This window comes from Pongo abelii, chromosome 3, assembly GCF_028885655.2.
Source record: "Pongo abelii isolate AG06213 chromosome 3, NHGRI_mPonAbe1-v2.0_pri, whole genome shotgun sequence".
NCBI lineage: Eukaryota > Metazoa > Chordata > Mammalia > Primates > Hominidae > Pongo > Pongo abelii.
Genome location: NC_071988.2, coordinates 54896522 through 54920700, shown reverse-complemented (window position 1 = coordinate 54920700; position 24179 = coordinate 54896522). Strand labels below are relative to the sequence as shown.

At 35.9% G+C, this 24179-nt stretch overlaps 1 long non-coding RNA gene across 1 annotated transcript in view; it reads right to left on the bottom strand.

Moving 5' to 3' along the window:
• Positions 1-11144: 11144 nt before the first annotated feature.
• Positions 11145-24179, bottom strand: part of LOC129058976 (uncharacterized) — a 120052-nt gene continuing 107017 nt past the window's right edge. Inside the window, exon 6 of the long non-coding RNA XR_010139684.1 lies at positions 11145-11513. This is a non-coding gene — a long non-coding RNA (uncharacterized LOC129058976). The remainder of the gene's footprint in view (positions 11514-24179) is intronic.

The window sequence follows — 24179 nt, the reverse complement described above, 5'->3', positions numbered from 1 at the left end:
TGGTAGAGATCATTTGCCTGTATTACATAAGATGGGTAAGGATTCCATTTAGGTGATTGTTGTGATAATGTAGCCAACAGATAATAATGCACTAAACTAAAACAATGGTGATGAAGATGGCAAGAAGTAGAGATATTTGAGGTGAGAAGGGTATAATCTCAATGTCATTTGGAAGCCAATAGGATTTAACTGAAAAAAAATTAACATTAATTTCCCAGACCTTGTTAGCCTATGGTTACAAAAATTTTTAAATACTCAGATTATGATCGATTGAGCTCTGACTGTTCTAATTGTTGGCAATCCATCTTCCTCCAAGTTTCCATCATCTCAGAGGATTTTCTCAGGGAGCATTCTCTCATGTACTCAAGGTCAACTTCCTAAAGTTCTTCTGCTCTGTCCCTCTGTCATGCCACCCTATGGTGGACTGTTTTATGGACAATCTTAAAATCTTCATTTTAGGGTACAGGGTTCCTCTGCTGGATTGGTGGTTGCAATCCCCATTCTGACCACACAGAAAGCCTTCTGCTCTATTATTTAGACCTCTGTTGCTGTATCAGATGCATGGAATGTCTGATTTGGGGACACTAATTCTATAAAACACAACTCCAGCCAGGCCATAGCTTTTAAGAATACATTCCAGAAGGACCAGGGAACCAAAGGATCCAGGGAAAGATAACATAGAAATTGATATTCATCAATGTGTGGACCCCATCTCATACTATAACCCATTTTTTTACATTTATGTTTTTGAGATAGGGTCTTGCTCTGTTGTCCAGGCTGGAGTTCAGTGGCATGACTATGGTTCACTTTAACCTTGAACTCCTAGGCCCAAGCCAGCACCTCAGCCTCCTGAGCAATAGCAGCTGGCTGGGACTACAGGTATGTGCCACCACATACAGCTAATTTGTAAAATTTCTGTAGAGATGGGGTCTCACTATATTGCCCAGGCTGGTCTCGAACTCCTGGGCTCAAGCAATCCTCCAGCCATGGCCTCCCAAAATGCTGGAATTACATATGTGAGCTACCATGCCCAGCCTCATACTAGGACTCTTTACCTGGCTTCATTGCCCACTGTCCTTCATGTTGTTGGAAGTATCCGAACCCCCACACTGAAATTCTTCAGGATATCCACACACTGGAATCAGACTAAATCTCTTTTCAACTCTAGATAAAAAAGGAAGTTTACTTCTCACCAAAACTAAGGCTTGAACCCTAAGTCTTGACTTCTTTATGGAGCCTGAGTCATAGTGAGCATGTTCTTTCAGGAGAAAGCTCATCCCTATTCACAGTTTTATAATCTATTTTCATCGCCCCATCAAAACAACATAACATAATGGTAAAACATCAGTTTATTTCTCAGACTCAATGTTATTTGGTTTTAAACAGTACCATATAAAGAATAGGAACAGCCTTATCCCATGGGCTGATAAAATATAGTCTAGTTTCTTTTTTATCTCATTTCATCAAAGATTTAATAATCTTGGAGTAAAAACTCATTAGTGGTAAGCTTATTACTTAGCATATACAAGTGCCTTTGTAGACTATAAAACACAATACAAATATAATGCTATAATTTTTTGTGAAAGAATCAAAGTCTAAATTATTTAGTACAGTTCAGTGAATCCTAAAAAAAAGTTGCTCCCTAGAGTATGATGATATAAAATCCTATATCTTGTTGTTTTATTCAATAATACATCAGAAATAAAAATAAAACATAATTTATTTATGACAGCTTGACTCATTAAATCGCTCAGATCCTGCCAGGTGTGGTGGCTCATGTCTGTAATCCCAGCACTCTAGGAGGCTGAGGTAGGCAGATCACTTGAGGTCAGGAGTTCAAGACCAGCCTGACCAATATGGCAAAACCCTGTCTCTACTAAAAATACAAAAATTAGCCAGGCATGGTGGTGAACACCTGTAATCCCAGCTACTCAGGAGGCTGAGGCAGAAGAATCACTTGAACCCGGGAGGCAGAGATTACAGTGAGCTGAGATTGCGCCACTGCACTCCAGCCTAAAAATCACCCAAATCCTAAGCAGACATGATTTATACTAGAATATATCTGACAATAAACTTTCAAAAAGGTGAAACAAAAAGGAAATAATATTTTATTATACCTTTATCTGACTAATTTTTTCTTTTCTTTTTTGAGATGGGGTTTCACTCTGTCGCCCAGACTGGAGTGCAGTGGTGTGATCTCTGCTCACTGCAAGCTCTGCCTCCCAGGTTCAAGTGATTCTCGTGCCTCAGCCTCCCAAGTAGCTGAGATAACAGGCATGTGCCACCATGCCCGGCTAATTTTTGTATTTTTAATAGAGATGGGGTTTCACCATGTTGGTCAGGGTGGTCTTAAACTCCTGACCTTACATAATCCACTCTCCTTGGCCTCCCAAACTGCTGGGATTACAGGCATGAGCCACCATGCCCAGTGCTTATCTGACTCATTTTTATTCATTGGTTCTTCTTTTAGAGACTGAGCAACATTATTTTCCTGAAGTTAAAACAAAAATTTACCTTGTGCATAAACTTTTATAAAAATTAACACTAAGGCTTGCCAAACTTTGTGGGACAGCCAAAAAATTGTGAGCACCAAAATCCACCTCTAAACATATGTCCTCACTGGGGAACCTGAAAATCCAGATCATGTGAGAAGGATTTAATCATACCTAGAGCTGAAACAAATTTAGAGAGCTGAGCAAAATAGAAAAGTAGAAGAAACAGTGGGAAGAGTGCTGTAGGCACTCCTGGTCTGCAGGGAAGCCCAGGGAAGCCATTTCTGACTTTATCTCACAGTGGTCCTTGGGGAGAGCAGCCAGTGGAATTAGGGAAGGACCACAGAGATGAGACTTCCAGCTAACTTTGTAATAATTCCAATCAAGCATGAATTTTCTTGGGCAGAATCTGGGTGAGTGAATGGGAAATGCAAGTATGACCACAGAAGCTGCAGCAGGCAGGGAAGGTCAAGGCCTGAAAGTCCTGCTTGCTTTCTTAGCAGGGAGGGTTGTAGGAGCTCTATGGCCCTGCTCATCACTGAGAAACCTGAATACTTATCCAGACAAACTTAGGGCAAGCTTGTATTCCCCCTACACTACCACAGATGACGTTTTCTTGAAAGTACCATCTACTGGCTGGAGGCCAACCAACTTAAGCCATTACAGCAACTCATAACAGAACAACCATGCTCCAAGAAAGGAGAAAGCAACAGCTAATTCCACTTCCTGTAACATCCAGGCTAACCAGATGTCCCAAGTGTGTCCACATGATAACTTCACTGCCAGCATAACCAGCATTCAAGAAAACCAGTGCACTAAATGAAACTACAACCAAGGACTCTCACAGGGTCCACTTCACTCCCTGGTACCTCCAGTGGAGCAGGTGCTGGCATTCATGGCTGACAGACCTTAAGACGGATCACATCACAGGACACTTTGCAGACACTCCCCAGTACCAGCCTGGAGCCCAGTAGCTCCATTAGGTGGCTAGACCCAGAAGAGCAATAATAATCACTGCAATCCAGCTCTTAGGAAGCTCCATCCCTACAAAAAGGGGGAGAGCACCACATCAAGGGAGCACCCCATGGGACAAAAAAATCTGAACAGAAGCCATTGAGCCACAGATCTTTCCTCTGACATAGCCTATCCAAATAAGAAGAAACCAGGAAAACATTTCTGGTAATATGACAAACAAGGTTCTATAACACCCCTAAAAGATCACACTAGCTCATCAGCAATGGATCTACATCAAGAAACAATCTCTGTATTGCCAGAAAAAGAATTCAAAAGGTCAATTATTAAGATACTCAAGGAGGCACCAGAGAAAGGTGAAAACCAACTTAAAAAAATTAAAAAATAATTTCTCCAGATAAATAGATATTATAAATAAAAAACAATCACAACTTCTGGAAATGAAAGACAAACTTAGAGATATGCGATACACCTGAAAGTTTCAACAATAGAATCGAAGGAGTAGAAGAATGAACTTCAGAGCTTGAAGACAAGGCTTTCGAATTAGCCCAATCTGAAAAAAGAGTAAGAAAAAGAATTTAAAAAACGAACAAAGACTTCAACAAGTTTGGGATTATGTTAAATGACCAAACATAAGAATAATTGGTGTTCCTGAGTAAGAAGAGAAATCTGTAAGTTTGAAAATCTTATTTGAGGCAATAACAGAGGAATAATTCCCTGGCCTTGCTAGAGATCTAAACATTCAAATACAAGAAGCTCAAAGAACACCCATGAAATTCATCACAACAAGATCATCATCTAGGCACATAGTCATCAGGTTGTCTAAAGTCAAGATGAAGGAAAGAATCTTAAAAGCCGTGAGGCAAAAGCATCAGGTAACCTGTAAAGGAAAACTTATCAGATTAACAGATTTCTCAGCAGAAGCCCTGCAAGCTAGAATGGATTGGGATTCTATCTTTAGCCTCCTCAAACAAAATAATTATCAGCCAAGAATTTTGTATCCAGTGAAACTAAGCTTCATAAATGAAGGAAAAATAAAGTATTTTTTAGAAAAACACATGCTGAGAGAATTTGCCACTACCAAACGAACACTATAAGAACTGCTAAAAGGAGTTCTAAATCTTGAAACAAAACCTTGAAATACACCAAAGTAGAACCTCTTTAAAGCACAAATCTCACAGGGACTACTAAACAGTAACATGATGAAAAAAAAACAAGTTATTCAGGCAACAACTAGCATGATGAATAGAATAGTACCTCACATCTCAATACTAACATGAAATGTAAATGGCCTTAATGCTTCACTTAAAAGATGCAGAATGACAGAATGGGTAAGAATTCAGCAACCAAGTATCCGCTGCCTTCAAGAGACTCACCTAACACATAAGGACTCACATCATATAAACTCACATCACCTAACATGTAAGGACTCACATCACATAAAAAAGACTCACAACCCAAACAGACTCACATAACACATAAGGACTCACAACAAAAAGGACTCACATCACATAAGGACTTGCAACACATAAAAAACTTAAGATAAAGGTGAAAAAAGACATTCCATGCAAATGGACACCAAAAGCAAGCAAGCTTAGCTATTCTTCTATCAGACAAAGCAGACTTTAAAGCAACTACAGTTAAAAAATACAAAGAGAGACATTATATAATGATAAAAGGACTAGTCCAACAGGAAAATATCACAATTCTAAATATATGTACACCTAATACTAGAGCTCCCAAATTTGTAAAGCAATTACTACTGGACATAAGAAATGAGGTAGACAGCAGCACAATAATAGTGGGGGACTTCAATAGTCCACTGACAGCACTAGACAGGTCATCAGGACAGAAAGCTAAAAAAAAAAAAAACTTTATCTATACCCTAGAACAAATGCACTTAAGAGGTATTTGCAGAACATTCTATCCAACAACTGCAGAATATATATTCTACTTATCAGCACATGGAACATTCTTTAACATAGACCATATAATAAGATACAAACAAGTCTCAATAAATTTAAGAAACTGAGATGATATCAAGTACTTTCTCAGACCACAGTGGAATAAAATTGGAAATCAACTCCAAAAGGATCCCTCAAAACCATGCAAATACATGGAAATTAAATCTGCACCTGAATGATCTTTGGGACAATAATGAAATCAAGATGAAAATTTAAAAAAAAGTATTTGAACTGAATGATAATAATGACATAACCTATCAAAACCTCTGGGATATAGCAAAAACAGTGCTAAGAGGAAAGTTCATAGCATTAAATGCCTACATCAAAAAGTCTGAAAGAGCACAATCTATGGTTACACTTCAAGGAACTAGAAAAACAAGAACAAACCAAACCCAAACCCAGCAGAAGAAAAGATATAACCAAGACCAGAGCAGAACTAAATGAAATTGAAGCAACAATCAAAAAAAAAAAAAAAAGATAAATGCAACCAAAAGCTAGTTCTTTGAAAAGATAAACAAAATTGATGGACCATTAGTGAGATTAACCAAGGAAAGAAGATCCAAATAAGCTTGATTAGAAACAAAATGGGAGCTATTACAACTGATATCACAGAAATACAAATGATCATTCAAGGCTATTATGAACACCCTTACACACACACACTAGAAAACCTAGAAGAGATGGATAAACTCCTGGAAAGATACCCTCCCAGATTAAACCAGCAAGAAATCCAAACTCTAACAGACCCATAATAAGCAGTGAGATTAAAATGATAATTAAAAAGTTGCCAACAAAATGAAGTCCGGGACCAGACTGATTCACAGCTGAATTCTATCAGAAATTCAAAGAAGAATTGGTACCAATCCGACTGAAATTATTCCAAAAAATAAAGAGGAAATCCTCGCCAAATCATTCTATGAAGCCAGTGTCACCCTAATACCAAATCTAGGAAAGGACATAACAAAAAAAGAAAACTACAGACCAATATTCATGATGAACACAGATGCAAAAATTCTCAACAAAATACTAGCAAACCAAATCCAAAGGCAAATAAAAAAGAGAACCTACCATGGATCAGATGGGTTCTATAACAGGCATGCATGGATGGTTTAACATATGCAAGTCAATAAATGTGATACACCATACAACATAACTGAAAACAAGAATTATAATCTCAATAGATGATTACAAAAATCAACTCAAGATGGATTACAAAAATCAACTCAAGATGGATCAGAAAAAATCAACTCAAGATGGATCAAAGACTTAAATCTAAGACCTGAAACTATAAAAATTCTAGAAGATAACACTGCAAAAACTCTTCTAGACATTGGCTTAGGCAAACAGTTTGTGACCTAAAACTAAAAAGCAAATGCAACAAAAACGAAGATAAATAGATGGAAGTTAAGCTAAAAAGCTTCTGCACAGCAGAAGAAATAATCATCAGAGTAAACAGACAACCCACAGAGTGTGACAAAATATTCACAAACTATGCATACAACAAAGGACTAATATTCAGAATCTATAAGAGACTCAAAAAACTAAAAAGCTTCTGCACAGCAAAAGAAATAATCAGCAAAAGAATCATCAACAGACAACCCACAGATTGTGACAAAATATTCACAAACTATGCATACAACAAAGGACTAATATTCAGAATCCATAAGGGATTCAAACAAATCAGCACAAAAAAAAATCCCATCAAAAAGTGGGCTACAAACATGGATAGACAATTCTCACAAGAAGATATAAAAATGGCCATCGAACATATGAAAAAATGCTCAACATCACTAATGGGGAAATGTAAGTCAAAACCACAATGCGATACCACTTTAGTTGTGCAAGAATGGCCTCAATCAAAAAATCAAAAAATAATAGATGTTGGTGTGGGTGTGGTGAAAAGGGAACACTTTGACACTGCTGGTGGGAATGTAAACTAGTACATTCACTACAGAAAACAGCATGGAGATTTCATAAAGAACTAAAAGTAGAACTACAATTTGATCCAGCAATTCCATTACTACCACCACTAATATCTATCTACCCAGAGGAAAAGAAGTCATTTATCGAAAAAGACACTTGCACACGCATGTTAGTAACAGCACAACTCACAATTGTGAAAATATGGAACTAGCCCAAATGCCCATCAATCAACAAACGGGTAAAGAAAATGTGATATATTTATACCATGGAATACTACTCAGCCATAAAAAGGAATGAAATAATGGTATCCACAGCAACCTGGATGAAGTTAGAGACCATTATTCTAAGTCAAGTAACTCAGGAATGGAAAACCAAACATCGTATGTTTTCACTCATAAGTAGGAGCTAAGGTATGAGGATGCAAAGGTATAAGAATAATACAATGAATTTTGGGGACTTGGAGGGAAGGGTGGGAAGGGGCTGAGGGATGAAGAGCTACACGTTGGGTACAGTGTACATGGCTCCGGTGACAGGTGCACCAAAATCTCAGAAATCACTAAAGAACTTAGCCATGTAGCCAAACACCAAATGTTCCCCTAAAACTATTGAAATAATAATAATAAAGAGAATGCACATTTGACAGCAAAAAAAAAAAAAAAAAATTAACAAGAGCGTTTAGTAAGGATCTACATACATATGTCATGGTCCTATAATCTGTACAATATAAGTCATATAGAAAACATTTCTAGCTTCTAGAATCTGATAATTTAAGCTAAATAGTATGTATACAGGCCAAGAGAATCATTTCCATAATTTGAATATTTTTCCCCTTTGAAACACATGTGGCATCCCCAATGTGGCAGTTTTGATAGGGGAGGCCTTTAAGAGATGACTGGGTCATGAAGGTTCTGCTTTCATGAATGGATTAATTCATTCATGGTTTAGTGGGCTAGGGTTTAATGGATTATCATTGGAGTGGGACTGGTAGCTTTGTAAAATAAGGAGAAAATACCTGAGCTAGCATACTCACCTCCCTCTTCATGTAATGTCCTGCACTGAGTTGAGACTCAGCAGAGTGTCCTCACCAGCAAGAAGGCCCTCACCATATATGGCCTCTTGACTTATGTCCTTTTCACAACTTTAAGAAATTTCTTCGTTAGTTAGCCAGTTTCGGGTATTTTGTTATAAGCAACAGAAAATGAAGACAATCATTTATTAAAAACACCCAGAAGAAAGAATAATACATTATTCATTAGATAAAGATAGTCAACAATTGAAAATGAATCTTAAGGAATCTTGGAGTGGGAAAGCAAAAAGAAATCCTTTATTTCAAGTTCAAAGGACAAAGTACTCTCTCTGCAGAATTCACAAGGTGTTTGAGACTTGGGGGTAATTTTCCACACCATAAGACAGTCCCACACCTCCATCCCCATCAGACTCATTTGCTCCAGAGAACTTGTGACATAAATTATCTCATTTAACCTTCAAAATTTACTTGGCTATCACTCCCCGGTAAGGAAAATCCCTTTCTTTGTTGGACCTTCTTGTCTTTACCCTATTAACTCTTAGCCCACTTTAATTATTTTCTGTCCCATTGAGGGTCTCACCTTTCTGACACTCAGAACTCTGCTCTGTGTTCAGTCACTTGGGTCCCCCTATTTCCATTGCTGACTGAGACGTAACAGTTGGAAATGGCTTTCACCATGGTCTGGACTCAGAGTACAGTAAAGAGTAGACACTCTGAGTTTTCTTGTTGCTCAGAAAATACCTACTTCCATGTTGCTTCTAAGGTATGATAAAATGTTTTCTTTTTTATCCTTCCATTGTCATATGGTTAATGCCCCAGGAAAAGGGTAGAAAAGTAGACCAAAAACTGTCACCATCTCTTACTCTTCAGTCTTTACCACCCCCTCTCTCAATAGTAGATTATTGGAGAACCCACCCTGATATTCCTGTAGGTTCTTTTCTATTTTCCCTAAGCATCAGCCAGCTTGAGAAATAAAGGGACAGAGTACAAAAGAGAGAAATTTTAAAGCCAGGCATCCGGGGGAGACATCACATGTTGATAGGTTCCGTGATGTCCCAAAAGCCACAAAAGCCAGCAAGGTTTTATTAGGGATTTTCAAAAGGGGAGAGAGTGTGCGAATAGGTGTGGGTCACAGACATCAAGTACTTTACAAGGTAATAGAATATCACAAGGCAAGTGGAGGCAGGGTGAGATCACAGGACCACAGGACGGGGGTGAAATTAAAATTGCTAATGAAGTTTCTGGCACCATTGTCATTGATAACATCTTATCAGGAGACAGAGTTTTGAGATCAACCGGTCTAACAAAAATTTATTAGGCGGGAATTTCCTCTTCCTAATAAGCCTGGGAGCGCTATGGGAGACCGGGGTCTATTTCACCTCTGCAGTCTCAACCATGAGAGATGACCACACCCGGGGGGCCAGTTCAGAGACCTACCCCCAGGTGTGCATTCTCTTTCTCAGGGATGTTCCATGCTGAGGAAAAGAATTCATTGATATTTCTCCCATTTGCTTTTGAAAGAAGAGAAATATGGCTCTGTTCTGCCCGGCTTACAGGCAGTCAGAGTTTAAGGTTATCTCTCTTATTTCCTGAACAATTGCTGTTATCCTGTTCTTTTTTCAAGGTGCCCACATTTCATATTGTTCAAACACACAAGCTGTACAATTTGTGCAGTTAATGCAATTATTACAGGGTCCTGAGGTGATATACATCCTCCTCAGCTGACAGGATTAAGAGATTAAAGTAACGACAGGTATAGGAAATCACAAGGGCATTGATTGGGGAAGTGATAAGTGTCCATGAAATCTTTACAATTTATGTTTAGAGACTGCAGTAAAGACAGGCATAAGAAATTATAAAAGTATTAATTTGGGGAACTAATAAATGTCCATGAAATCTTCACAGTCCACGTTCTTCTGCCATGGCTTCAGCCAGTCCCTCCGTTTGGGGTCCCTGACTTCCTTCAACAGTAGATAAAAAAGAATTCACATGAATAACTGCATGCTACATAGCAGGGAGTTTCTAGTTTCCCTGTGCACCCAGATAGCTGCTTTTAGATCGGCTGTCCATGGGAAGTTGTCATTTACTGCTTGACTTTACAAATTGATCATTTCTTCCTTTGAATACACTCCTCTTTCCACAATGGTCTCTTTTTAAATTATTTCTTCTCTGAGCTGCATTGATTTCATTCAAAGTCTCCTACCTGCTTCCTTGAATACTTCCCACCAAAGAGTACTTTTTCCTGTCACAAGTTGGGATAGAAAATATTCCATTTCAATTCATGCTTGAGAGTACCTTAAAACTCTCACAGGAGTTTCTAGTTTCCTCACCATTTTCTATGTTAATATCTACCCCTCACTGTCTGCTGAACATGCCATAGTTACGGCCAAATTCTGAAGTGGCATAAATTCTTTTCTGGGTCAATTTATGAATAAGTATAAAGATATCTCTGTACACTGCCTTAGCATTCCTGGTTCTGGCTTCAGACTTTACATTATCTATTGGCAAAAATTCCAACTGGTCTAATATCAAATATAGATCTTCTTGCACTTGCTAGCTAAAAATCTGTTGTGAGATCCAATGTTCTTATTACAGTTTATGGTTCTATATCCACATGCATAGATTTTTTTTCTGTTACATAACCAAAAGCAGATGTATTTGTTGGCACATGCCCTGTGCACTTTAATGTTAAAAGAGTACCTTTCTCTGTTTTAGTCAAGACCCTTAACGCTGTAAATGACAAAATCCCCATCAAATTTTGGTTAAGCAAAAAATAAATTTATTTGGTCTCATAACTAAAAATTGCAATGGTAGATCTGGCTTCAGAATTCAATGTTATTAGGATTCATTTTATCTTCTGTCATTTCTTGGTTTGCTTTTATCTTTTGGATTCCAAGTGGTAACAAGATGACTGTATGAGCTCCAATTCGTACATAATCTCAGGCCTTACAGAAAGAGCAGGAATATCTTTTCTAGAAATTACAGCAAAATCCACTTTCATCTCCCAAACTCAGTTTTCCTTATATGTCTGTTTCTTCACCATCACAGTGGCCAGGCAAATACAATGCTCCAAATTTCCCAGTCTAAGTCATGCAGAATGAGAGATGGACAGAATTCTAAGATAAACAAAATGGACTGAAAAAATTGAAAAGTTGTTATCAGAAGGTGCTGCATAGCAAAAACAATGAATGTTCACTATAGTCCCTCTAACCTTGGTATGTGACAGGATCCAGGAAAGAAATGGGCTACAAAAATGTAGGGACCAAATATAAAAAATTTGGCACCTAATTAAATTAAAAAGCTTCTACACAGCAAAATAAATAAACAACAGAATAAATGATTACTTACAGAATGGGAGAAAATATTTGCAAACTATGCATCTGACAGAGTACAAATATTCAGAATCTACAAGGAACTCAAACAACTCAACAAGAAGAAAACCAAGTAACCTAATTAAAAAGTGGGCAAAAGGCAGGACGCGGTGGCTCATGCCTGTAATCCAAGCACTTTGGGAGGCCCAGGCTGGTGGATCATCTGAGGTCAGGAGTTCAAGACCAGCCTGGCCAACATGGTGAAACTCTGTCTCTAATAAAAATACAAAAATTAGCCGTGCATGATGGCACATGCCTGTAGTCCCAGCTACTCAGGAGGCTGAGGCAGGAGAATCGCTTGAACCCAGGAGGAGGAGGTTGCAGTGAGTCAAGATCGCGCCACTGCACTCCAGCCTGGGTGACAGAGCAAGGCTCCATTTCAAAAAAAAAAAAAAGAAAAAAAAAAGTGGGCAAAGGATATGTAAAGACATTTTTCAAAAGAAGACATACAAGCAGCCAACAAACATACGAAAAAATACTCAACATAGCCAATAATCAGAGAAATGCAAATTAAAACCACAATGAGATATCATCTTACACCAGTCAGAATGGCTATTATTAAAAGTCAAAAAACCACAGATGTTGGTGAGGATACAGAGAAAAGGAGACACATATAAACTAGTAAAATATAGAATGTAAACTAGTAAAACCTCTATGGAAAGTGTATGGTGATTTCTCAAAGAACTAAAATAGTAATTTCATTCAACCCAGCAATTCCTCTGCTAGATATTCACCCAAAGAAAAAGAAATCATTATATAGGTTGGGTGCAGTGGCTCATGCTTGTCATCTCAGCACATTGGGAGGCCCAGGTGGGATGACTGCCAGAGCCCATGACTTCTAGACCAGCCTGAGCAACACAGCAGGACCCCATCTCTACAAAAAGTTAAAAAATTAGTCAAGTGTGGTGGTACACACCTGTGATACCAGCTACTTGGGAGGCTCAGGTGTGAGGCTTGCTTGTGCCCAGGAATTCAAGTCTGCAGTGACCTATGGTTGTGCTACTGCACTCCAGCCTGGATGACAGATCAAGAGCTTGTCTCAAGAAAAAAAAAAAAGGAACAATTTATTATATAAAAAAGACACCTGCACTTGTATGTTTATCACAGTACTATTCACAATAGTGAAGTTTTGGAATCAACCTAAGCACCCATCAATGGATGATGGATAAAGAAAATATGGTATATATGCACCATGGAATACTATGCAGCCATAAAAAAGACAATGAAATTACGTCTTTTGTAGCAACATGGATGGAGCTAGAAGCCAGTATCCTAAGCCAGTATACATGGACATACAGAGGAGAATAATAGGCACTGTGGACAACAAAAGTGGGGAAGGTGGGAAGGAGTGAGGGTTGAAAAACTATCTCTTAGGTACAGTGTTCATGACTTGGCTTATGGGTACACTAAAAATTTAGACTTCATCACTATGATATATATTAATGCAACAAAAACTGTGCTTGTACCCTCTGAATCCATTTTTTTTAAGTTGGCATCATAGGAAATATTTAGCAGGAATTTGAAAAGAAGACATGTTGGCATATTACGGTAATTAAGGTTCTGGATATTAAGATTTTGAGAAAGTGAAAATACAGTAGGATGTTATTGGGTATGCAATACATGATATAATACATATGTGTTTATATCAGATGTATTATTATCAATAATTTTCCCTGTTTCTGAGGCTTTCATTTTCACTATTTTTAAATTTTCTCCTCATTTATCTGTAACTGATTTCTCCTGGTACCTTTATTATTCTGCTCAATTTGGGTTTATTTGCTCATTTTCAATTTTTAAATTGGAATATTAGAATATTGATTTTACACCTTATTTTTCTAATAGGAGTATATAAAGCTGTATATTTACATTTGGTACTTCAATAGCTGCATTTTTGATATGTGGTGTTTTCAGTGCCATTCAATTTGAAAAAAAAATTTTGCTTGGGATTTCTTTTTTGACTTATGAATAATTTAGCAGTATATTATTTAATTTTAAAACATGGGAATGTTTTGGTATTTGATTGATATTGATTTTTGAATTTGTTTTGGTTATGATCATAGTTCATACTATGTATATTCTCAGTATTTTGAAATTTATTGAGACCCATTTTATGACTCATTATATTGTTTATCTTGATGAGTAATACACTTGTAGGTAAAAAAAATGAGTAAATGTTCATACTGTAGTTGTGGGGTGAAGTATTCTATAATATCAACTAAATCAATTTGGTTGATGATTTTTTTTACTGATATTTTAGTCTAGTTGCTCTACATATTACTAAAATATGACATTAATACCTCCAATTAGGATTTTATATTTTTGTATTTCTTTCTTTAGTTCTGTTAGTTTTTGTTTCATGAAGTTCTGTTATTTAGGTCCATTAAGTTAAAAGGTTACATTTTCATTATAATAGTGTCATTTTATAGTTTGAAATACGCTTATTTATCTCTGTAAACACTCCCTTGTCTTAAAGTGCATTATGTCTGCTATAAATTTATCTAAACAGCTAGGATAGTATATCTTTTTCTGTATTTTTTCTTTTCCCACATCATTATCTCAAATTTTGAATGTATTTATTGTGAATAGAATGCAGTTGGGTCTCAGTATTGTATCCAGTCTGATAATCTCTATCTTATAATTACAGTGTTTAGTACATTTATGCTTAAAGCAATTATTGATAGGGTTTGATTTAGATCTACAATCTTGGTATTTGATTTCTATTTGTCCCATATTTTACAATTTTAATTCTGCTGTTGTTTCTTTCTTTCTTTCTGAGTATTCCATTTTAACTCTTCTGAAAGCTTTATAATGGTAACTAATTTTTTTCTAGTGGTTGCTATAGTTATTTCAATATGCATCATTAACATACTATGGTTTCCTTAGAGTTAATATTGTACCACTTCACATAAAATGTAAGAACCTTATATAGCTCCATTTATGCATCTCTAAATTTTTGTTATTTTTGCCATACATTTTACCTTTGTATGCATTATAACCATCATAAGATAATGCTGTCAGTTTTGCTTTAAACAGTGTCTTTTAAGGAAATTAACAGAAGAAAACTATTTTTATACTCACATATTTATTATTTTATAAGATTTGAGTTTCATTTGAAAAACTTTCAATTAGCATTTATTGTAGTTCATTTAGTTCTGGTAAAGTAGTAACATATTTTTTCATTTTTTGTTTATCTCAAGATGTTTTAATGTCAGCATCATTTTTATATGATGTAGAATTCTGTATTTACACACTTTAAACAGGTCTTTCTATTGTTTTGATGAGGCATCAGTCAAACATTATATACAATGTGTCTTTTTCCCCTTTCTTCTTTTGTTTTCTGGCTGTTTTAACATAGGTTTGCATATGATACACCTAAGTGTTGTTTTCTTCTTATTAGGTTTTTGGATCTGTAGCTTGAAAATTTTTTAAAAGATTTGAGAAAATTTGGGCAATTATGTTTTCCCCCTCCAGATAATGTTTTTATTTCCAATGTATTTTAGTCTCTTTTTTAGGGATGCAAATTATATGTATGTTGGATCAATTGAGATTTTCCTCAAGATACTAAATACCTATTTATTTGTTCCTATCTTTTTTTCTGTCTTTTAATAATGGAATAGTTTCTATTGTTCTGTTTTCACATTAACTGACCACTCATTTTATAGTTTTCAGTATGCTGTTAAACCTATCTAATGCAGTTTTTCATATCAAATAAAGTACTTTTTTATGTATATATTAATATTTTCATGTGGTTCTTTTAACATTTTTCATATCTTTGCTGAGATTCTCTATTTAGATGTTTTTCTTTTCCTTTGCATTCTTACTCATAATTATACTTACTGTTCAAACTCTTTGTCTACCAGTTCTAATATTTGCATCTTTTTCTGATAGATTTCTTTTGGCCACTTTTTTCTCTCTTGATTGTTTTTACATTTTCATGCTTCCTTGCCTTTAGTGAATGTTTTAATTATATGGATATTGTCAATGTTATGCTATTGAGTTTTGTTTAACTAGTCTTCTTTTATGGGTATTGAATATGGTTCTAGAAAGCAGTTAAATTACTGGGAGATCCCTTGATATCACCAGACTTGGCCCTGTTCTTTGTAAATGATGGTTTCATTTTTGTTCTTAGTCCTAAAATGTGCCCTTTCATGTTGTAAGCATTTCTCGTTACTGATTTGTAAATTCTCTGGGGTGTCACTGAAAGTGCTAGCTGCTCAGGGAATTCTCTCGACTCTGGCTGGGCCAGAACTTCACTACTTCTCAGCACTGCGTGACCTATGCTATCTCAGTTCAACTCTCACTCAAGCAATAGCTACTCTTACTTAGTCCTCAAAGAATGTTTCCTGCAGATGAACAGCTAAGCTCTTGACAAACGACCTGTAGGAAACCCTCAAAGATTTTGATGTCCACTTCTCAGTTACATTTCTACCACTGTGAAACCAATTACCACAAATTTAGAAGCTTAAAATAACATCCATTTATTAAGTGACAGCTCTGAAGCTCAGAGGACAAGGCATAGAGTAGCTGGTCCTTACCTCGCCTTCTTAAAAGGCTAAAATCAAAGTTTTGACAGGGCTATGTTCCCTTCTGGAAGCTCTGGGGAAAGAATACTTCCAGGCTTAATCAGGGTTTTGATAGACTTCAGCTTCTTGAGACGAGAGCACTGAGGTCCCTATTTCCCTGCTGGCTGTCAGCCAGTGGCTATATTCAGCTCCTAGAAGTCACCTGCATTCCTTGCCATGTGACCTCAATAGGCAGTTAACAACATGGCTGGAAAGAATATCCTCTGCAACTATTTGGAGAAGACAAAAGGACTCACCTAATCAGGTTAGGCTCATCCTGAATAATCTATCTTATTCGAGGTCAACTGTGCCATACAACATAACCTAATCATGGGAGTAAAATTCATCATATTCAAAGTCCTGGGATGTATACTGTTGTGTACACCAGGGTACAGGGTCTCAGGGGCCACTATAGAATTTTTCTTACCACATCCTCTATGTAACTCACTTCTCTCTGGTACCTTACCCTAAAAATATAGCCTCTTCCATTACTGAAATTGATATATGCCTTCTTAGCTCAGTGAGAATAAGGGTCTCTGCTTAAATTCTATCTCCCTGCTTAGTGTCGTGGGGAGTGTCCCTAGGCAGACAGTTGATGTGAATATAAGGCCTACCTCATGTGTTTTTCTTCCCTCAAAGACCACAGTGTTGTTTTATCCAATGCTTGAAAACAGTTGACTTATGACTGTTGTTCAGCTTCCTAGTTGTTTACTTCAGAAGGGCAAGTCTAATTCCATTTATTCCATCATAACTTGAAAAACAATGGGAAATACTTTTCTAAAGAGATGAGTCATGCAAATATCTGAGAAAAAGTATACTGGGAATAGATAACAAGTGCATCCTTCTTACACTATTATCAAACACATTATCCACACTATATATAAAAACCCACAGTTATAGAAGATATGATATTTTGGGGGAATGCAATTTATGTAAGGAAGCTTATTTATTTATTTATTTATTATGTAGTCTTAGTGGGCATAGAAAACAAGAGATATTTTTGTAAAGAGAGAGCCTATATACAAAATCAGATAGAATACAAATATCCTTCCTTTGTTATTTGCATATACTGCCAAGGTAATCCATCCAATCCTATGGCTTACACACTGTCTCATGCTCAAATGTAGGACACTCTGAAATATATTTCTTCAGCCTTGATTTCCCACTTTTAGGCCAATATATCTGATCCTCTATTCAACATATTATTAACATATTAGGCAAATTAAAACTAATGTGTCTAAAATCAAATTTATCCCCACTCATCCAATGAAATAACTTATCTTCCCTAAGTCTTCCTTATCATAATGAATGACAATTTTTATTCTTTCTATTGCTGAGGCTAAAAGCAAGGGGAAATCATTGACTTCTCTCTTTCACAACTATATCACAATGATATTCAAATCTCATTGCTTTTTACTTTTAATCTTGAATCCTACCAAACAGTGAAATTTGTTGGCTCTACTTCAAAATATGCTCCAAATTTTACGACTTATTACCTCCAGAACTGCAACTCTGAAGCAAGGTCACCAAAATCTATCACCTTGATTACTGCAATTGATTCCAAACTGTTTATATTCTTGTCCCCAGCCCCAGTAGACCCTTCTTACAGCAATCAGATGATTCCTTTAAAATATGAGTTGTAATCTCCCCAACCAAAACCCTCCTATGTTCCCCAAACATGCCTAGCAAAAAAGAGGAAATCCTTAGTAAGGTTCATACCAACTTATGTGATTAGCTCCTTGCTACTTTTCTAACTGTATCCTCAACCACTATTTATGGTAGCACACTGATCTACTTACTGTTACATGAACAAATCAAACATCCCATCATAGGATCTTTACAATTGATATTTATTTTCTGGAAAATTCTTACCTCAAAATCCACGTGGTTCTTTCCCCCATATCACTATGGTTACTGCTCAGATGTCACCTCCACAAAGAAATATATCATGACTATCCTATCAAAGTAGCAATCCCCTCACTGTGCTTTATTTTTCTCCTAGCATTCATCACTTTTGACATTATATTAGACATCAGTTTATTATACTCCTCCTCCACTACCATGTAAGTTAGATGGAGCCAGGAGTCTTGTCTGCCTTGCTTGATGTTGCGTCCCCAGCAACTTTGATGTAGAAAGTAATCCCAATTTATCAGAGAGTAAATTGCCTGAGTTTTAATGGTCACAAAACTGAGAAGATACAGTTTTGAAATAGAAAAACATTTAGTCATTCATGCCTTTTTTACTGACTGTCTACTGTCAACAAGACAGCATTAAAGAGCAAGTGATCAAACCTGATTTTCAAGTAAAGAGACATTTAACAAAGAATTTGTAGACATTGTAGATATGTGTCATATCTCATAGAAAGAGCATACAGAGTTGTTATATTTTGTTTAGCATAATAGATATAGATGATTAATGCCATATGTTTTGTGAAAATGGTGGCTTCAGTATTTTTTAAGACCTGTGTTAGAAATATTCTAAAGGGTTTTTCAGCAACCATTACCTATCAGGGAATAGCTGCTCTCCAATACATTCTTTTATTTTTTTCTTTATTGATAAACTTTCAAAATTATTATCACCATCAAATACGGATATCTACATCTTATTCTTTATATAACAAAATATTGACCCCATGATAGAGCATAAGATAGAAGACAGATTTTGAATCACCATAGATTGCATTATCTTTTAAAGGGAGCTTCCTATTTATAAGATTGGGTCTTAGGTGGCAAGTAGGCCAATTAAGTATATTTATTATTCTTGCTTTTGTTAGTATTGTTGCATTTTTCTCCTTTCCCAAATGAAACATTTCACAAAGTTTATTGCATGTGCTAATTAGATTAGCAATTACCCATTAAGTTAGATTTCAAAGTACCAATCACATTTTATATCTTAATTTGTTACTTTGTCACTAATTAGAATAGCAATTTTTCTAATGGATTAAGTGTAAATTATAACAATTCAGTCCAATTTTTAAAAAGTCTACATATATTTAAGTAATTGAAGTAGTAATCATTAGCTTATATTTGAATTTAATATATCAAGTTAGTAAAGAGTCATATGACAGTTCAAGTCTGTGTAAAATATGGGAAAAATTATCAGAAAAAAACTAGAGTTAATCACTTCAGTATTGTCCAATTTTATCCAGGTTTGAGTTAAGAGATGAGTGACATATTACCTAATCATGCTTTTCAAGACAGAAAAACTAAGTTCTCTGATAAGAACAACAACATAACAGAACATAAAATACAATATATTAAAATATCCAAAGCACACTTTTTATGAATGAGCCTTTCATCTGGCAGTAGCTGATTAGTATACCTTCTGGTGCAGTAGTAGCCAAGATGCACGGACTATATCATAGACAAATAAATTAAATTTCAATTTTAAAATTTCTGATTAGTTTTGACATCTGAACTTTCAAAATTGTTCAAAGATTTATTTCTTTTTGCTGACTTTTAACAAATATTTTGTGAACAATTCTATTGACAGATGTTTTCTTACTATCATATTAGAGATACATCAAAGACATATAAAATGTTAGCAGTATGATACCATAAATGTACATCTGAAACTGCCTTTGCTAAATTATGACAGTAAGAGAAATCTGACCATTGACTCCCCATCTTGCTTCTAACCTCCAAGCTTTCCTTGGTCATCCTCAGCATAGGCCATGCTACTTTGGGAGGAATTTAGTTTATAGTTTAATTTTAAAACAAAAATAATAATAGTCCCTCTGTACAACTAATTGCCTCACTGGATATTGAAATTGCTTTTGTAAGACTAATGAGAGGCCACAGGTTAGATTTAGTTTCTACAGTCCCTTACTAGGCAGGGGTAATGGGGCCAGAGGTCACAAGATTTGTGACTTTCTCAATTGCTCCTATGGATAACATCTAGGATTGGGTTATTTTTAAAAGTTTTCAGACTGACCCCACCCAAACCCATGACTCAACTAATCTGTTACCCCACCCAGAGGCAGACTCAGCAGCACAGGGACCATTTTTCACAACTCCTATGATTTCAGCCCCAACCGATCAGTGGCACCCATATCCTAGACTCTGTCCATCAAATTGTCTGTAAAAACCCTAACCTCCAGGCATTCCAGAAAACTGATTTCAGTGATAACTCCAGTTCTTCTGCATGGCCAATCTCAAGTCAGTTAAACTCTCTCTACTGCAATACCACCATCTCAGCGAACTGATTTTGTTTGTGCAGCAGGTAGGAAGAATCTGTCAGGCCATAACACATTTATTGGATAGACAATAGCCTATAAAATGACTAAAAACGCTTGACTACATTAACGCCTTCCTACATTTACTACATTAACATCAATATTCTTTTGTTTATTTACTATATTTAATGATTATTTTAGTCAAGCACAAGATGCTGTATTGTTTAGGACAGTTCCCTAGTCCTAGGCTAAATAGGAATACAAGTAGAAAAAAATATAGCGTTTGTCAATTATAAACTTGTATAAATCCTGAAATTGCACTCTGCCCCACTATACTGTTATTACATAACTCACTCTGGTTCTTTGCTCTTAGTGATGACCCCAGTATGGTAAAAGCTGATGTACATTTACAAAGTAGTAAGTACAGGTATTTTAAGTTACTGATAACTAAAAAACAGACCCGTCAACCAATTAGGATAACAAATGTATTACTCTCTGTTCTCCAAACATCAAATTAAATATTACAATAAACAAGTTACAATTAACATTGTAAATATGTTAATGATCAAACTCTTGGCAAACAAACTAGTGAATATTTGCTTATGAAAGAGTCCATATTTATGGAATACTTTTAGCAAGTTGCCTGCAGTAGGTTCATGGTAAACAAATAGAAATCTTTGTATTTATGGGGCAGCTCTCTGGAAATGTCTCAGAAGCTATGTAACTATATGAATAGAAAGTGGAGATGTTTCTTGGCCCAGGCAACTCTCCTTTGTGTAAGTGATGTAGTTACACATATTATACCAGATCTTTCCTTGTTTGTCTATGCTTGTGATTATTTACAGCATCTAAATGATTACTAAAGCTATCAGACTTGGTGAGATCTCTGATGCATATGATTGAGATTTGACAATCTGATCCTTTGTGTTATCATAGTATATGTTTAATATGTTAGGTTAACTACATGGCAGACTAAGTATTTTTAAACAGTCACGTGATTGGGTGAAAAATATGTCACAGCCACTTAAAGCAGCTATCATTCAGGAATATGCGAAGAATGTATGAGCTTCATCCTTGCAACAAATATTCCTAAAACTTAACTCTTTGTTTAAGAATCCAACAGTTCGTGCATTCTAAAGGTCTTTTATCTATTAAGCCCAAGTATAAACCAATCCAATTTTTATTAGGATTTTAGGAAGACAAATTATGACACAAAAGCCATTAGCCTATTCTATATAGAGGGTAAGAGAGTGGGAATGAAAAATCAAATCAGGAGGTTAATTTTTACTCATCTATTTCAAAGCTATAGTAACATATTTTCCATTTACTTTAGGTTTTGATCTTCTCTTTAAATTCTCTTTTATTATTTATATCCTCCAAGTTTTTCCTCTCACCTTAAGCCATATGACTCTGTGTTCTCTTAATTATAATCATCTGCTTTTGCATGGATCTTTCTGGTTATGTTTATGCTTATACAAATATAAATGCATCACATGAAAACTTTTACATTTCTTTCCAGATTTCTTTTTTTCTAAGTCCAGAAAGTGCTATTCTATTAAGCAAATTGCCCTTTTCTTTTTAACAAATTATATTTACTGTCATTAAAAACGAGCTCTTAAAAAAAAGGGCTTACTCTTCAGAGAGACACTTCTTTCAGAATTCAGATTTTGATGAAGAGAAATTCTTAAAAATTATAACCTTACTACTTTTCAATCTCTCTCTTTCTCTTTTTCTTTTACCCCTGCTCAGTTCTCCCCTATATAAAAATGACTTATCTGATAGGTAAAATTGGGGAAAACTCACAAGCCTCCTATGGAACATAAGTTAGCTGCTAGTTCATGCTCTAAATCTTCCCATGTCATCTACAGTGCCCTCAAGGGGAAGTTTGTCTGAGATCAGTTAGCCAAGGGTGGAGTCACTTTATGTCTGTTTAATGCTGAGGTCCACTGTGGGATTGAATATTTCACTTTCAATAATCATTACGTTCCTGGAAAGATCTTAATGAATCATGTTTTTTTTAACTAACTTATCAATGCACAATTAGGTCATTTTTAAATTTCTATGTTTACAGTAAGTTTGTAACAAACATATTTGTAGCTACTTTTTCATATATTTCTGTGATTTATGTCTCTAGACCAAATTTCTAAAATTGAATTTGCTTATACAAAGAGTTTTGCATATTTAAAATTTTTATAGGTATTTTCAAGGCACTGTCAATAATTTTCACTAATTTATACTCACAACAATAATGTAAAAAAATGATTTTTCTACTGTAACATCTGAAAAGCTATTTATATTTTTATTCATTTTATTTTCATGAGGTTGAGCAAAATCTTATATATTTATCCTGTGTCTATTTTTCTGCAAATTTTACCTTTATGCCCAATAACCTATTTTTCTTTTCTTTTTTTTTTTTTGAGACACAGTCTCACTCTGTCGCCCAGGCTGGAGTGCAATGGTGTGATCTTGGCTCACTGCAACTTCTGCCTCCCGGGTTCAAGTGATTCTCCTGCCTCAGCCTCCTGAGTAGCTGGGATTACAGGCGCCTGCCACCACACCTGGCTAATTTTTGTATTTTTAGTAGAGACGGGGTTTCACCATGTTGGTCAGGTCTTGAACTCCTGACCTCATGATCCGCCCGTCTTGGCCTCCCGAAGTGTTAGGATTACAGGCGTGAGCCACTGTGCCTGGCAGGTTTTTCTGTTTTTTTTTTTTTTTTTTAATATGTTTGCAAGAGATTCTTTTATGTTAACAAAATGTGTTCTTTTTTAATCATATGTGTTACAAATGATATTTTTTTGTTCATTTGTGACTTGCTATACTCTGTGTATCTTTAATATGCAAACGTTTTGAAATTTTATGTAGTTAAATTCCTTATTGTTTTTTTCTTTATGGCTTCAGCATGTCAGGTTTAGAAACTCCCTTTTTTACTTCAAAGTTATACAATACTTTTTTTTTTAACTTCCACAATTTTCTCCACATTAAACAGTAAAGTGGGGTGGTATGATTAGGCTGGCTATTTTCATATTTTCCTTTCTATAAAAGTTGAATAATGTTTGAGGTTGGATCAGAAATAGTAGTAAATGAAGAAAGGTAAGCCACCTTGAACTCTTAAAAAAGCAAAAAAAAAATGCAGAAAATTAAATGCATAAACAAACAAACGAAAAACATGGAAAAACATAGGGGTCAGAAGCATCTGTGGTACCTGTAACATGGAAGAGTTGATAAGTCTCTCTAAAAAAGGATGTTTTGGCCGGGTGTGGTGACTCATGCCTGTAATCCCAGTTCTTTGGGAGGCTGAGACAGGCAAATCACCTGAGGTAAGGAGTTCGAGACCAGCCTGACCAACATGGGGAAATCCCATCTCTACTAAAACTACAAAATTAGCCGAATGTGGTAGCGGACGCCTGTAATCCCAGCTACTTAGGAGGCTGAGTCAGGAGGATCACTCGAACCCAGGAGGCAGAGGTTGTAGTGAGCCAAGATCACGCCACTGCATTCCAGCCTGTGTGACAAGAGTGAAACTCCATCTCAAAAAAAAAAAAAAAAAGGATGATTCAAAAGATTACGTGTTTCTTGCTATATAAGGCAGCTACAGAAGGAAAAGGCTCATAAAAGTGGTGTTTTCCTTACTACTGAATGATTGAAAGGTTGCATCTGTTTTCATTTCAATTTGCTTCAATTTCTACTGCGG